General features: G+C 34.1%; 1 protein-coding gene across 1 annotated transcript in view; it reads left to right on the forward strand.

The window, feature by feature from the left end:
* CACNA2D1 (calcium voltage-gated channel auxiliary subunit alpha2delta 1) overlaps window positions 1–13,785 on the forward strand; it is a 394,888-nt gene that overhangs the window by 314,267 nt on the left and 66,836 nt on the right. The window lies entirely within an intron of this gene.

The raw sequence follows: 13,785 nt of genomic DNA on the forward strand, positions 1-13,785 counted from the left end.
GGCAGAAGTGATAGCATAGTGGTAGGCATTTACCTTGCAGGCGGCAGATCTGGAACAGACCCAGGTTTGATCCCCACCATCTCGTATGGTCCCCGAGCCTGCCAGGAGCAATTTATGAACACAGAGCCAGAAGTAACCCCTGAGTGCTGCAGGGTGTGACTCAAAAACAAACAAAAAACCCCAACAACAAAAAGCAGTGCTCAAGCATTATTCTGGTTTTGTTCTCAAGGTTACCCCTTCCAGTACTCGAGAAAACATGTAATACCAGGCTCATGTGATACCAGGGCTCATGTACTACATGAGCCCTCCTACATGCAAAGCATATACCCCAGCCAATTTATTTATCTGTCTAACCCTATATTTAAATTATTTATAAGAATATTATATAAGAAAGGGTACATGGAGAAAAAAACAATTTAATCTTTTCTTAGTAACATTTTATTTAATATTTTAATAGTGCAGAAACATATCCAAATAGTTTGTAGATTTATAGATAAAGCAATTTACAACAGCCATAATTCCATCTACATGTGAAAAACAGTCTTTCCATCAAAGGATTGAATACAAATCCTTTTATACAGGTATAATGTATTTTAAGAATGCTATATCAGCACACGGTAAAGAATTGAAAGTTAGAATAATTTGATATCAATGCTTGTTTTACTACAGAAAAACATCATAAAGAGAACTCTATTGACATTGTTTTGTAGGAACTGAGCCTGCTGATAGTGTGAATAATGTGAATTGTAACTATTTTTTCTAACAATCTTGTAATCAGCCTGTCTTAGTTTTGATTGAATTTTCACATTTTTTAAGAAGACAATGGTTTTCAACTTAATTTCCTAAAATATGAAGAATCAAAAAAAAAAGAAAAAAATTTTTGTTTCAAGAAACTATCCAAATATACTATTCTCCATGAAAATGAGAAAATCTCCAAGAAAATACACTAATCTCCCAACTTGCTTTACTCTTACTTAAAATTTTTACTAGAGGTGTGAAGTCCTTAATTCTAATTGTACCACATGCATTTGAGCAAGTTAAACTATTTAATAAATGGAAAGGTAGTACAAGGGATAAAATACTTGTCTTGATTGAGTCTGAACCCAGCTCGATCCTTCGTACCACATTCATATTCATTTTTATCATTTTATTTTATTTTATCATTTTTATTCATTTTATATTCACATGTCATACTCATGTTTTTAACCTGACCAAATTTACTGGTTGTCCTCAAGGGATGGGTCACTGTGCTTTAAAGACCACTAATTTTCTGGCCAAAGATAGTACAGGGGTTAAGGCACTTGCCATACACATCGCCAATCTGGGTTGACTTCTCAGCACTTTTCATGATCTTTCTGATTAAAACCAGGATTGAACTCTGAGCAAAAGGAACCAGTAACCTCTGAGCACTTCTCTGTATGGCCCCAAATAAAAAAAAAGAAAGGAGCACTTAGTTTCCTTAAGACCACATAATCTTGTTGTTATTGTTGCTGTTTTTGGTTTTTGAGTCACACCCGGCAGCGCTCAGGGTTACTCCTGGCTCTATGCTCAGAAATCACTCCTGGCAGGCTAGGGGAACCATATGGGATGCTGGTATTCCAACCAATGACCTTCTGCATGAAAGGCAAATGCCTTACCTCCATGCTATCTCTCCGGCCCCAAGATCACATACCGGTAATCTTTTTTTTTATATAATTTTTATTTTGACCATATTGATTTACATATATTTCACAGTAGTATTTTAAGTACATATTAACATTAAATCAGGGGAATTTACATCACCAAATTTGCCCTCCCTCCAGACCCGCTCCCATCCTGCATCCCATATCCCCCATCCTCACCCCCCGGGCTGCTAGAATAAGTGGTCCCCTCTGTGTCTAGCTTACTACTTAGTGATCATATTTCTGGTTGGTCCTGGTACCCTCCCTTATTTCCCCCTCTGTTTGAGAGGCGGAACTAAATAGTTCAATTGTGTGATTTTGTTTGAAGAAAGAAAAAGCAATAAAGTGGAGTAAAAATCAAATAAGCCAAAAATGGGTGTAGTCCTTCTAGAGCAGGGGTCTCAAACTCATGGCCCACGGGCCATTTGCAGCCCTCTGTACAACATTTTGTGGCCCGAGGCTGACCTTTAAATATCGCAGTATTCACGATTATTTGCTTACTGAATAATCGCAATAAAAATCACATTAGTAAAAAAAAATCGCATTAAACATTCGCATACCCCGAGCAGTTTCGTTCGGGGTATGCAAATGTTTAATGTGATTTTTTGCAAATTTTTTCTTACTGATGCGATTTTTTATTGCAAATATTCGGTAAGCGAATAATTGCGAATACTTTGCACCTACCACAGACATCATTTCCGCTACCCCTGCCCACTGTCCCTTGCATTATCGGAGGCCTAAGGGAGAGTTTATTAGAGAATTAGATTTTGTCATATCTTCATCATGACTTCATCAAAGCCTGCAGTGAAGAGAAAGATTGATGACGAGCACAGACAATTTCAGGAAAAGTGGGAGATGCAGTATTTCTTTGTTGAGCATAGGGGCATCCCCACATGTCTTATTTGCATAGAGAAAGTTGCAGTGCACAAGGAATACAACTTGAAGTGCCATTATTCAACTAAACATGCTGAGGAATATGCAAAATTTCAAGGAAATGAGAGAGCCAAGCGGGTTGCCAGTGTTAAAGTATGTCTAATGAGGCAACAAGATTTCTTCAAGAAAGCAACCAAAGAGAATGTTGCATCAGTCGAAACAAGTTACATGGTTAATGAGATGATTCCTAAGGCAGGGAAACCATTCACAGAAGGAAAGTTTGTTGATAAATGCATGTTACAGGCTTCAAGTATTATCTGTCCAGAAAAGAAAGGTCAGTTTAGCAAAATCAGCCTTTCTGCCAACACTGTGGCAGAGCGCATTTCTGACATGTCAAGTGACATTTATCATCAACTACGTGACAAAGCCAAATGTTTTGATGCATATTCAGTTGCTCTTGACAAGGGCACAGATATAACAGACACTGCGCAGCTCACAATTTATGTCTGTGGTGTTGATTGCAATTTTGAATTGACAGAGGAGCTGCTCACAATAATTCCAATGCATGGCCAGACCACTGCTAATGAGATATTTCGGCATCTGTGTGATGCCATTGAGAATGCAGGTTTGCCATGGAAGAGGTTTGTTGGAATAACAACCGATGGAGTGCCATCAATGACAGGGAAGATAAATGGACTGGTGGCACTTGTTCAAAAAAAACTTGAAGAGGAGGGTGTATAGAAGGCCATTGCTCTTCACTGCATTATTCATCAGCAGGCCCTTTGCAATAAATGCCTGCCATGTGACAATGTGATGTCTGTTGTTGTGAAATACATCAACCAAATCAGATCCAAGGGCTTAAAGCACAGGAGGTTCCGTGCTTTTTTAGAGGAAATGGAGTCATAATATGAAGATGTGCTCTATTTCACCGAGGTACATTAGCTCAGCAGGGGAAATGTCCTGAAAAGATTTTTTTGAGTTGGAGAAGGATGAGAATGCTGTTTCTGAGTTGAATGATCATAAATGGCTCATGGACTTAGCTTTTCTTGTTGACATCACACATAAGCTGAATGTACTAAACAAAATGGTACAAGGCCCGGCGCAGCTTATCAGTGCTGCCTATGACAATGTGAGAGCATTCTCCACAAAACTTGTGTTATAGAAATCCCAGCTCTCTCAGACAAACCTTTGCCATTTCCCGGCATAAAAGGAACTTGTGGATGCAGGTATACCATTCAGTGGTGAGAAATAAGTTGATGCTATTTTTAAGCTAGAGAAGGAGTTTGATCACAGATTTGCAGACTTCAAAAGAACAGAGCCACTTTCCAAATTTTTGTGGACCTCTTTTTCTTTGATGTGCAAGATGCCCCTCCTGTGCTTCAAATGGAGCTCATTGACCTGAAATTGCAACTCTGATCTCAAAGCCAAGTTCAAGGAGATTAGTGGAAAAGCAGACATGCATGGGCAATTTTTGAGAGAATTGCCCCCCAGCTTCCCTGAGTTTTCCCAAATGTTCAAGCGCACCATGTGCCTTTTTGGGAGCACATATTTGTGTGAAAAGTTATTCTCCACATTGAACTTCAATAACTCAAAGTACAGGTCTAGACTTAATGATGATCATCTTCAAGCCATACTGAGGGTCTCAACTGCTTCCTCTCTAAAGCCAAATTGGTGGTTCAGATTTGTGAGAAGTGCTGTCAAGTCTCTGGCAGTAAGGAATAGGCAAAAGATGTCATGTTCAGAAGAACTGTTCATGATCTTCACTCAATGTTCTATTCATGTTCAGAAGAAATAATTAAAACTGTTAATAATAACGTTTGAAGACTTTTTTTGTGAAATCTCTTATGTGGCCCTGCCTCACCCCGACTTTGCCTCCTGCAGCCCCCAGGTAAATTGAGTTTGAGACCCCTGTTCTAGAGGCTCTCAACCTCAGTTTAAGAGAGAACAGGAAATAAGGAATTGAAATACCACAACAATACAAAAAGAAATATCGAATAAAATATCCAGTGAGTCCTACAGTACTAAAAGCAAGCACCACTTAATAGTCTCGGTCCTGGAATAAAACCATTCCAGAGCGCAAAAAGAAAGAAAGATGAAATAACATAAAATAAGATTGGGGACATCAACTTCAATATCTACACCAAAACACGGAAGTCAAAAAAGATAAAAATAAAAAATAAATGGGGGCTGGACAGATAGGATGGAGGTAAGGTGTTTGCCTTGCATGTAGAAGGACAGTGGCTCAAATCCCCACATGGTCCCCTCTGAGCCTGACAGGAGCGATTTCTGAATGTAGAGTCAGAAGTAACCCCTGAACACTGCCATGTGTGACCCAAAAACAAAAATAAATAAATAAATAAATAAAATAAAATTAGATAAATAGGGAAAAAAACTATTTTGTGTCCCCCCCATTTATTTTTTCCTGCATAGGCATAGTAAAAATTGGGGGCATTAGAAAAGGAATTCCCTTGGCCTAGGACGTACAGGGTCTCTCCACCCTTGAAGTATAGTGTCATGGGATTGACTGTAGGCTCCTTGTCTGTTTATTTACTCTCCCCTCCATTCTTTTGTGGTATATGGAAGACTTCTGCTTCATCATGGGCAATTAAATCAGACCTCTATATCCAGAGATCTTGGTAGCTGCACAGGTTAAGGAGTGGAGCTTATGATGAAGCCTTACTTTGGACCACATAATCTTTTTAAGCAATTTTTCAAATTGAATACTTTCATATTTAGTTTCTATTGTGATTATATAAATGCTGTTTTATTTTGGGGGGGGAACCAAAATCAGCAATACTAGTGGCTTATTCCTGTCCCTTTACTCAGCAATCAGTCCTGTTAGATCTTGGGAGATATATGGGATGTCAGGATTAAATCAGAGTTAGCCACAAGCAATTCAAGCTCCCTATCACCTATACTATCTTGCTGGTCCATATATAAATGTTAATTTTGTCTATTATATTAATTAAGATATTTTACAATTGAGATGCTGTATTGTTTCTGTGATTCCAATTTCAATAACTGCAGCAAAATTTCTCACATGCATATAATTATGTAGATATAATGATACATTCACTTATATTTGTATCTATTTTAAGTGGGCACACCTTTTATCTCTTGTATTTTTTCAGGAACAAAGGATCATAAATTAACTTTGGCAAGAGTTAGTCTATATTAAAATGGTATGAGTAAATATTGAAGTTATTTAAGAGGGAAGATTAAGGTAAAAATATCTAACTATAGTTTTTCTAAGATCACATCAAGTTTGTAAAATATCAAAATCACAACTGAGTCGCACATTCTATTTGGAACAAGTTATGCACACGGATATGAACTACAATTTTTTGTCAGGTGGAAGACTCAATTGTTATCTATTAAAGGCTAGTAAAGGACAAAGCAAAAAAAGAAAGAAAAGAAAAACTGATATAAAATAAAAAGAAAATCACAGATTTTTTAAATCACCGATTAAGAATTACATTTCTGGAATTCTTGCTGTTTTACATTTCTAATAAACTTTGGTTTCAAATGCACTGCCTTCCCAAAATTTCTAATTGTGAAATGTTGACTCAGAGCCCAAGCCATATTACAGTGGGTAGGGCATTGGCCTTGCATGCAAATGTTACAGCATTCCATATGGTGGACAGAGCTCTGCCAGAAGTGATTCCTAATTACAGAACTAGGAGTGATTCCTGAGCATCACTTGGTGTGGCCCAAGAAACAAAACACAAAAACCCAAGAAACAAAACAAAAAATATTATCTCCTGGTGTTTATAGTTCTGTATTCATTAAAAAATGAATCACCTTAAATTAGGCATTGTTTTGCATGTATTTGTATTTTGTCAAGACATTTTCATTGCTGATTGTTTATACTAAGGAAAAATATATGCATATAATGTGTCCATGTATGTACTGAAATAATGTGTACTTTGATTTTTTTCACATCTTTTTATATAGTACTAAATACTTATGGATGAATTGAGAAACCTGTCATAATTTCCCCACAATCTTAGGCTTTCTTTTAATGAATTTGCCTTGTCTGAGATATTGGTTGTTCAAAATGCTCAGAAGGAAAGTAAATCTTTCTATAGAGCAATGTATATGACAAACTGTCCACATAAGTATAAAATTAATATTAATTACATATAAAATTTACCAAACAAAAATTTACTTTTAAATGACCAATGGTTGAAAATAAAATTTGATTACTACAAAATATAAACGTTTCAATAAACTTTTAAATTCAACATGTGAAATAAAGCAATTAACATTTTAGCTTAAGGGGGTCCTAGTAATAGCACAATTGTAGGGCATTTGTCTTGCATATTGCTAACCCAGGATGAGCCCGGTTTCAATCCCCAGCATCCCATATGGTTCCCCAGCCTTCCGGGAGTGATTTCTGAGCACAGAGCCAAGAATAACCCGAGTGCCACCAGGTGCGGCCCAAAAACAAAAAAACAAAAAAAAATTTTTTTTAGCTCAAAACATAAAATTTAGGGGCTAGAGCAATCGCACAGTGTTAGGGCGTTTATGTTGCACACAGCCAAACTGGGACTGACCTGGGTTCTATTCCGGACATCCCGTTTAATCCCCTGAGCCTGCTAGGAGCGATTTCTGAGCACAGAGTTTGGTGTAATCTCTGAGCACTGCCAGGTTTGCCCCCCCCCAATATCAACAAATTTACAATCATAAAATTTTAAGAGTCTTAGCCAAAAAAAAATTGGAAACCAATTTTTTTTGTTTTTTGTTGTTTTTTTTTTTTTTTTTTTTTTTTTTTTGTGACACCCGGCGGTGCTCAGGGGTTACTCCTGGTTGTCTACTCAGAAATAGCTCCTGGTAGGCACGGAGGGACCATATGGGACACCGGGATTCGAACCAACCATCTTTGGTCCTGGATCGGCTGCTTGCAAGGCAAATGCTGCTGTGCTATCTCTCCGGGCCCTGGAAACCATTTTTTAAACTTGATTGATTGGGTTGGTTGGTTGGTTGGTTGGTTGGTTGGTTGGTTGGTTGGTTGGTTGGTTGGTTGGTTGGTTGGTTGGTTTCTGGGCCACAACTAGTGGAGCTCAGGGGTCCTCCAGGCTCTGCACTCAGAAATCACCCCAGCAGGCTGGGGAACCATATAGGATGCCAGGAATTGAACTGAGTCCCTCCCGGGTCAGCCACAGGCAAGACAAATGTCCTACCGCTGTGCTATCTCTCTGGTTCCAGGAAACCATTTTTTAAAATACATTTTAACCAAGCCTCTTCTAATTAATGTGGCTACTAAATGCATCATTTACAACTATTTTTCATTCAGAGGACTTCAGAAATCATTCACAACAACCTGGTAGGTGTGAGATGATGTGGAGCATTCATAGAGTTAATGAATGCGGCTGCGAATATCCAGCTCAATTTATTGAGACCAAAATGTTCGAGAATTAGAATGAAATGTTTGGACTCTTTTGCAAAATATATTACTCCTGGGACTTAATCTACCTGATTACAGATAGGTAACACTTTTAAACTGAATGTATGTTAGTCTTCTCATACAGCTGTTACAAATTAAAATGCGTTCACTTTCTAATCTTTACCTGCAGCGATGCCATTCCTTAGGGCTCCCCCATGTGTATGAGACTTCCTTAAAAATGGTGCCAGAATGAAATGAAATCTATCAGAGTCCAAACAAATGAATAAAGGAAAGTAAAACCAGACGCAAGTTGAAAGATAATTTCCAGGCCCTGCAAAATAAAAGATACTGATTTTCTGTAAAATAGCAAAGGGACTGGTCAGCAATATACATTTAACGTTCTGCTGGAAAATAGATCTGTGAGTCTGAGCATCATTTTCAGAAGTAATCCAAAATGAAAATACATTCATTCAAAGTTTCCAAAATGAAAACACTCTTTGAGTGAGATGATCAAATTTAAAATAAATAAAAAGCATTGGTAGATGTGGGAAAATGTTCAAAGAGAAAAAGAGTTAAAATCACAATCATCTGACAAAAGATGCATTTTCATATTCTTTAAAACATTATTAGAAAATTATTTTCTATGTTTCTAACAGAAAAATAATAAGTACCTGTCAAAAAATTAAAATCTATTTACAAAGACTGAGAAACTTTAGAGTGAAGCGTGTCCATTTTTAGCGGATGATAGGGAAAATATTCCTAGATTGTTATTACATTCCCTAGTATCTCTGCCTCATATCTCCATCAGAGACTTCTTTTAAAACTATGATTTATGTTCAAAGAGAAAATAAAGATATTATAGACTTACAATGTTTAATAATAAGTACACTGTATCTAAATATGTCATTCAGACAATTGTCATTTTCAAGTTTCCAAAATATTTTTAGTTTTAGAAATAACATTTTATTCATAGAAATAGAATGTACTAGCCATTGTAAATATAACTGAAAGCAATAATAAATAACTCTAACATTGGCCCTGGCAATATTACTTGCCTTGAAATTATCCATTTAAAAGTCATGTTTTGTGGTATGTATGTGTACATATATGTGTGTACCCTCCTGGGAAATTTTATTTTATGTTCTTTTTATTATAATAAAATTACTTTGACAGCGTAACTGATAAAAGTTAAAAACTTATAGCATTCCCTAAAGTAAGGGAAAGCTTACCAGATAAAGTTTGAGTGTTTTTATTTCATATATGTTACAGATATCTTAATCTCTAGAATAATCTAATGAAAATTTGTTTTAAGTATACATTTGAGTGAAAGTATAGAAGAGAATTTAAACCTGAGAGTGTAGAAAAGCACTTGAAATAATTTCAAGGTAGAATTAAACTACCTGGAATTTCCTAATGTGTTAAAGTAATTTTTTAAAAATGATTTTATCACACTTTTTCCCTTTCTGTCACCATCTCAGATTAGATCATTTTTTACAGTATACTATGTGAAATATGGGATCTTTTTTTACATCTTGGTTGAGAGATCCCTTTCCCCATGCACTTCCCTTAAAATTGTGTATCTTGGGGGAATGAGAGGAAAAAATTAAAATAAATAAAAAATAAAATTGTATAACTTACAACTTCTCTTCTTTTTTTTCTTTCTCTCAGATTAGTGCTCTTATTGTTTTAAGTATGGTTTTGTCTACTTTTCATTTTAGACCTGTCTATGTCATGAAGTAGTGGTGTTTATTTATAAAGCAATAATCAAAGTTATTGGTAAATTTATTACTTATATTGATCAGTAAATATTCAAAAATGGCCTACTAAGATTAGCTATAAAACCAAGAATTTTACAATACTATATTTCTTTGTTTTCTAAAAGATAAGCTATTTATAATAATATGTTTGTGTTATTTATTGGAATATAGAGGGCTGGAGAAACAGGCACTTGCCATACACACAGCTGACTCAGGCTTGATCCTAAATACCACCACATATGGTATCCCAGGAGTGATCTCATAGCTAAGAGCCAGGAAGCCAGGAGTAGGCACTGAGCAATGCCAAGTGTTACAAAAACACATACAAAAATCAAAATGAAATGGATTATAATTTCAATTTATGGAGTAAAAGTACTACTTTTCTCTTGCATACTTGAATTTTTAAGAGAATGATTAACTTAAAATTTAAAGTTTGTATTAAAGTCAGAAAAGTAATAGAGAGGTAGGAACTTTGCCTTTCATGTGTAGGCCTGGGTTTGATCCCTGGCAATATGACCTAGCTGGGGTAAGTCCCCATAATCACCCAAAATGGTAACCTGCACACAATATATTAATTTACTGTATCAGTGGCACCTTTTTATTTACCCTAGTAAGACCATGAGATTTCATTTTATGGGTATAAGCTTTTATTTTATATGTACAAATTTCATGGGTAAGCTTTCATTTTATTGTAAGTAATGTATATGGCATTGTCCAAAAAAAGTCTGAAATAAATCAGTATGTATTTTATTTTCTGACCTCTCAGTTTACAGTAAGTCTGTGCATAAGTAGAAATTACTTGTAAATGTAATGTAATCATGGTTTATTCTTTCAATATCAAATACTATACATGTTTTCAGAGGGATAAAGAGCTCAAGTTCTTGCCTCTATTTCTCTAGAAAGTTTATATAGATATTTTTCTTACATCATCATATGTAATTTAGAAAATTTTGTCCCATTTAGCAAGAGTTTGTTGCTAAATGCCATAAAACCAGTCATGACTTCTATTCTAGAAAGTATTGATTTTAGTCTTTAAAAAATTGACTTTAAACTTATTGTTCTACTAATGAAAATGAATTTCACTGAGTTCAGGTATTTTGACTATAAAAGATCAAGTTATTATCATTGATATTGATGTCATAACTAATATTTTTACACTCACAATTTTTCACAGTATTAAACTTTAAAAGCTGTCTTATTATGTACAACTGGAATACTCATAGAATAAAAACATTTTTATTGTCAATACATCGTCTCCATTTTGATAAAAACTAAAATGTGAGGAATAATTTGTAAAACATCATATAGCTACTAAGTGATATAGTCAAGAAAATGATCTACTGTATATTTCAAATCCTCCTGTGAATTGTGCCTGGCTTTTTGACTCTCCTCTGGGCAGTCCTTAGTTACACTGTTCCAGTCATTATTTGCCCACTCAGGATACTTTCTGTAGGCAAGAATTTACCACTTAGGAACAAGTTCCTCAAAGCTCTTACATGCAAAAATGAATTAAACTAAACCATAAAAATTTTGCAGGCAACAAATGCCTTTTAGATTACCAGACTTAATAAAATAAATTAAGTGATAAAGGTAAATATGGACAGTTTTATTTTATAATGCTATAAAACTAAAACTATAGGTTTTACAAATGCTTGATATGTTAGTATATTTTTGAATTATGGAAACCACTGTAGAGTTTTCTCTCAAACATTTTGGTCTAATCTGGTATTTTTATAGGCTTAAAGCCAAAATTTTTGTCTCCATAGTAAATGAATAAATCCATTTCAGTCATCATTTTTTTAAATATGTTTCGATAGCAAGTCTTTATTTTAGTTTTATTGGCCTCCTGGCTTCGTAGTCTCATTTCCATTAATCCTTGGAGATTTGCCTATTGCAAATTAAACTTGAACTCTGGGTAACTGATAATTGTTGAGGTGATAGTTTCCAGTAACTGGGTTCTGCTGGGAAACAAGAAATTCTTATGATTTTAAAATAGGATGACCCTGTGTCTTTGGAAAAGTTCTTAATTGAAGACAAGTATTTTAGTCTTCAACAAACATAACAAATAAAGATTAACAGAAGTCCAGAACTGCAGTATATAGTTATAAATTAGTATATTTTAAGAAACCAATAAATGAAAACATTTCAAATAACTAAATTTTATGTTTATTTCTAGGTTTCCTGATCAAATATGTGAGACTGATACAAAATTTTAAATTACTGGAACTATAGTATTATGTTCAGGAAACTGAAGGTCAAAGAGCATGAATTTTTGAACATAAAATTTTTTAATTTCTTATTTTATTAAATATGTTCCCAAATCAATTCTACATTTTGGATATGCTTATATAATAAAGCATAAATCAATAATTATAAGTTTTTATTTATTCATAGGAATGATGCAATATATAAGCAATATTAAATAATAAATATTAATATAACTATTTTTTATTTGCATAAAAGTTTGCTCAATTTTATTGAACAAGTGTACCTATCAGAGAAGTATCATGAAATTGCTCAAATAAAAAAATGCAAGACAACTACCATCATAATTTATTTCTGTTTTATTTTAATGTGCTGATTTTGGTGTTTTACTAGATAACATCAAAATTTTTCTTGGTATTCCATGATAAGCATTTAATATCACTCATTTTTCTTTTCTTTTTTTTACTTTATAAATGCTTCTTTTTTAAATATTTTTTCTCTAAACCACCCTAAAAGATGCAGTAAATAATATTGGCAATATAGGAACAATTAATGTCAGTCTAAAAGTTTTTCAGTACTGCCCTTGCATGTTATTTTTACTAAAGACATGGACTACAGAATTATCAGAGATATTTTCAGAGGGATCTGTTTTGGCTAAGTAGGTCTCTTATTTGGCTCCCACAGAAATAAATATTTTGAAACATGCGTCTTTCAAAAGTCATGCAAATGACTTTTACATATAATTAGAGTTTAAGGAATATTTTATTTAGATATTTCAACATATAGTTACATGAGTGCAGCATTATAAGGATTATTATGCTGTTATATATGAGTAAAGCAATATTTTCTCCAGAAAGGTTGGCTTGAAGATATGGTCTAAAGTAATTTAAAGATGAAATATATAGCTAATATGATTAAAATTAAGTGATTTGTGCTATTTTATTTTCCATAAACTGTGCAAATACCCTAAGAATAAAACTAAAATTATATATTGATGAGAATGACTTGTACATTACATATTTCAAAGAATGACTTGATTCTTATAGTCAAAAATATAGATTAGCAAGAACTGAATTTCAAGAAGGGGAAACACAAATTCATGAAAGGCTTAACAATTGTCTTTCAGTTTGGGCATGTGATTTTATAGTTACTTCATTAACTATTCCACAGGGTGGCAGTAATATAGTATTGAATAGGATAAATGAAAGTCATCTCCAACATTTCTGTGCACAAGCAATATTTTAAGTTTAATTAATGTATTATGACTATGTATAAAAATATATATTATACATCTTTATAAAATAAATATAAGTAAAAATGTTATATAATTAGTTAAGTGTATAAAGAATAGCAAAATTCTGACTGGTTTGGGACCTTGGTTCAAATAAAATTCTATACAATATTTTTATTGTCATCAAATAATATTTAAAAAAATTTAAGTGTTTCACATTAATTTTTTCTAACCAATGTAAATGTATAATATATCAACTTTTATGGATTATAAAATAAATGAATACATGCATGCATGTTAATATGTATATGCATATATTTTGCATGCACAAACATGTATTCATAAAATAAGCATTTAAATAATATTTGAAATACTTTTAAAAATGAAATCAATAGGGCTGGATAGAATGAACAGTGGTAGGGCATTTGCCTTGCACACAACCGACCCAGGACGGACTGTGGTTTGAATCCCGGCATCCCTTGTGGTCCCCCGAGCCTGCCAAAAGCTATTTCTGAGCGCAGTCTCAGCAGAGCCAAAGCCTGAACGCTGCCGGGTGTGACCTCAAAACAAAAAACAAAACAAAATGTAATTATTATGAAATCGTGGAATATTTTAAAGAGAATGTGAAAAATAAATAGATACTAAATAAGAGGATAAAAAGCACAACTTGTT

Source organism: Suncus etruscus, chromosome 1, assembly GCF_024139225.1.
Source record: "Suncus etruscus isolate mSunEtr1 chromosome 1, mSunEtr1.pri.cur, whole genome shotgun sequence".
Taxonomy (NCBI): Eukaryota; Metazoa; Chordata; class Mammalia; order Eulipotyphla; family Soricidae; genus Suncus; species Suncus etruscus.